Source organism: Belonocnema kinseyi, chromosome 2, assembly GCF_010883055.1.
Source record: "Belonocnema kinseyi isolate 2016_QV_RU_SX_M_011 chromosome 2, B_treatae_v1, whole genome shotgun sequence".
Lineage (NCBI taxonomy): Eukaryota > Metazoa > Arthropoda > Insecta > Hymenoptera > Cynipidae > Belonocnema > Belonocnema kinseyi.
This window is the reverse complement of record NC_046658.1, coordinates 73,731,438-73,734,815: the sequence shown is the minus strand read 5'-3', so window position 1 is coordinate 73,734,815 and position 3,378 is coordinate 73,731,438. Positions and strand designations below refer to the sequence as shown.

The 3,378-nt window shown below is 32.9% G+C and overlaps 1 protein-coding gene across 2 annotated transcripts in view; it reads left to right on the top strand.

The window, feature by feature from the left end:
- The window catches only part of LOC117167676, a 57,871-nt gene that overhangs the window by 53,285 nt on the left and 1,208 nt on the right, over nucleotides 1-3,378 (top strand). The gene's annotated exons all lie outside the window — the stretch shown is intronic.

Genomic DNA, 3,378 nt, shown 5'->3' with positions numbered 1-3,378 from the left:
GGTAGACCGCGGAAAGAATGGTTAGAATGTGTGAATGAGACCCTAGTTAGAAGAGACATAAGAAGTCACAGAAACACGAGAGCCTGCAGGAAAAAATGCATGAACATAAAAGAAGCTAGAGAAGTATGTCAGGACAGGAAAGTATGGCGGCACATAGTTAATAAAATGAGTGTCAGTAGAGTGAATGACGCCTGAAACAAAGACCTTCGCTACTAATGGACCCAAGTGGGAAGCCTTACATAACGACTTCGTGAGGTTCTTCGCTTGGGGTGATTGCTAGAGAGATTGATCAGCAACCTGGGTCGGACCAGTGTTGCGGAACAAACGTGTTATTTACTTAAATAGCATGAGAATTCTGGATCAATCTGAAAAATCTCTATCCCTTCCACACACTACTCCTTTCCCCTACCGAGTGAGTCACGCCTACCCCGAAAGGGAAATGGCCTAATGGTGTAATAATAATAATAATAATAATAATAATAATAATTCTGAAAAGTGCAATAAACGTCCTATTATTGGGGCACTCGCGACACAAAGCACGGTCCTGTGCTGCGCCAAACTTCACCCAACGAATATATTCTCGACCAATCAGCTTTATCTAAAAAGAGATAGGTCTACGTCTCAAATGTTTTTTCTCTCTCTAGAGCCCATTACCGTTCTTCCCACAGCATTACCGGTCCATTTCTATATGTCGATGGTTTCAATGTTTTAGAATAGCTGACATTCAACTTATGATCGTTGCGAGTTATACATGAAGAACTGCTCCATTTCAATAGTTACTTAATCGATGTAATTCGGCATATCTATAGGGTCGGTTCTATACTCAAACCGATAAAATTACAAATTAAATGAAGAGATCCTGTTCGACTTTTTTACCTACTGAGTTCTAATTTATGCGAAGCGTATTAGTTGAAGATATTATTGATCTAATATAGTTACATATTTTTTTCGGTGTACCAAAGTTTTTCGTGTCAGTTCAGACACTTAGTAGCTAAACATTAAATTCTTACTTTTTTATTGAAAATTCGAGTTTTTATGAGCTACCAGAAAAATCTCGCTCCTCGGTCATCATACATATGTTCTGTGAGATCTTCAAGAGGTAAGAAATGGTCTAGGACCATCGAATAAGCTCACAGGAAAATCAAACTGAAATTTAGTTCTAAATCACTTATATAATATTTTTCAATCAGGGCCATCTGAATCAGGTTTTGAACTCAAATGAAATAAAAATGATAATTAATTCCCAAATATCTTAATCAAATCCCAGTAAAGTTACCAATCAAGTTACAGGTCCGAATAAATGCAAATTAATATAGGAAAGTTTATTTTTATTTTTTTTTTAATTTAGCAATTGCCCATAGAATTTCAACCTCACAAAAGTACATTCAAAAGAGGATTAGAGGTTCAAAAAAGTTCAAGTTTTTTTTTCAACAAATTTTTTTTGGACAATAATCCTATAAGCACGTGTAAGATTCAGTAGATAAATAAATTAAATCCTTCTTCTAGTTCTTCTGTCCCAACAAAATTTTTCTGGAGCAGGATTGTTATTTTTGAATTTATTTGGCAGATGAATTTGGAATTTTACAAATTTCCAAACAAAATAATTAGGAATTTTTCAGTTACTGTATACTAGAAAAGTTTGTTGCGGGTGGAGGGACTTTTTTTACATAATTTTTATTTAGCATATCAATCGAAAAATTGTTTAGATCATTGTCTAATCAATCAGCAAGTCATGCTTTTATGAATGAATTGTTATTTGTAGACGTAACAAAAATATAAGCTTAAAAATAACGTTTCTATTTTTAGTAAGGAATCACTAAATATAGTTGAAACAGCTTGTCTATAGTTCATCAATAAATCTGTAAATAACTTCGGAGGATAAAATACAGTTATGGCCAGTCCATGAAAGACCAATAGTTTATCTAGTGATGTTGCTTTCAGTGGTGCTGTAGTAGTTTACAGCTTATACTGGAAAATGTTTGTACTATACAAAACTCGATTCACATGGGCAATGATAAATGGCTATACTCTGTAATACTCCATAGAACCACCCACACCTAAGTATACTACAACGTTATACCAACTTCACAATCCCTGAGTAAATAACCTATATTTATTATGTATCTACATAAAGTATGAACGGAAAAGCGATTTTATAAAATATTTTTCCTCGGGAACAAAATCCCATGAGAAAGTATAAAACTTTAAAAAGCTTTTCTAAATATAAAAGAGTTAGAATTCTAAGTTTATGAAATTTCTCTGTCAATTGTCGCGGAGTTTCTGAACATTTTATAACTCAATGTTCCTGTTATAAAAAATTAAAATTAGGTCTGGTCATACTCTTGTAATTTTAGTATGGATGATAATTGTATGGATGTGGGAAGAAAAAAATAAAGGGGATAAACAAGGCTTTGAAATAAAAGCATCATAATAAATGATGGAGGGTGAGAAAATTCGAATTAAATGTGGCGAAGGATTTGGAGGATCATTGCTTTTTCTCCACTTCGATTTTTTTTCTATTCGTATTTCTTTCTTCTTGAACCAGTTTCTCAGCCCAGTCGTGCCCATTGAAGTGTATTTGGAGCCTGCGATGCCGCAGTACATTATTCATTACGGGTCAAATGCACAGTCATCTTCCATTCACGTAAAATAAAATATAATGCATGTGTTTGAGGAAGACTCTGCTTTGCAGTTAAATATTTCCATGCTTAGGCAAAGTGACGTTGCATTAAATCAGTTTGACAAATTTTTATTTCTTTATCACTTTCAGCATGAAATCTGTTAGGATTATAACTTGAAAATGTAAAACGTTATTATAGCTTTCATATATTTTTCAACAATCAACACATTACGACTAAAATATGAGCTTTTTAAAACAAACACTGATTATTTAATTGAAGCTATTAATGTTTTTCAATCTAATAATATGATATAGTGTAATATGATCATCTAAAAAGTTAATAAATTAATTGCATTTTTTAAATTAAATTTTTTATGAAAAAAAATCTACTCTGCATTTATTATTATTATTCACTTAGCAAAAAAGACAGTAATTAAATGAATTAGTAGAAATTAAACTACTTCTAATTGCATGAGTATATTTGGACAAACATATGGGGCATTATTCCTCAACTGCCCTAACTCAAAAAGTCATGTTTTTTTATTGTCTCTAAATTCGGAGAATATGTTCACCTACCCAACAGTAGTTAATCCACAAACTTATAGACCAGGATTACCAACCCTCCCCAAGTGAGGGGGGGTTGAATTTTCAACCCTAATGCCTGCAGGGGTAATTTCAAACGCCTGTAACTTCCTTTCTAATTACGCGATTTAAAATTTTTATGAGGGTTTTGGAAAGTGCTTTTTACACGCTTTCAT